Raw genomic sequence first — 454 nt, 5'->3', positions numbered from 1 at the left:
TTACGTATATATATATAAATATATATATAGTATATAATATATATATATATATATATATATATACATATAGTTTATAATAATATACGTATGCATGTGTGTGCGTTAACATTATTCTCTTCTCTTCTCTCAGCCTTTCACTTTTCTGCATTTGGACATTCCATTTCGACGACTAATTTGGCGTGTTCCATATTCTATTTTCAGCATTTGAATAATAATAATACTGATATTAATAATTATAATAATATTGATAATATAATATTAATAATATTTATAATAAACACTCATTCGAAAAAATTATCTAAACAATAACCAGTGAGGTATACTCGGCATTACGTAAAACTTCCCTAATGAGAGAGAGAGAGAGAGAGAGAGAGAGAGAGAGAGAGAGAGAAGAGAGAGAGGACGATTTCTTGCCTTATTTCTAGTCATCAGAAAAACCCGAGAAGCTGAAGAA

Source organism: Macrobrachium nipponense, chromosome 23 (genome assembly GCF_015104395.2).
Source record: "Macrobrachium nipponense isolate FS-2020 chromosome 23, ASM1510439v2, whole genome shotgun sequence".
NCBI lineage: Eukaryota > Metazoa > Arthropoda > Malacostraca > Decapoda > Palaemonidae > Macrobrachium > Macrobrachium nipponense.
Note: the sequence above shows the minus strand (reverse complement) of the source record.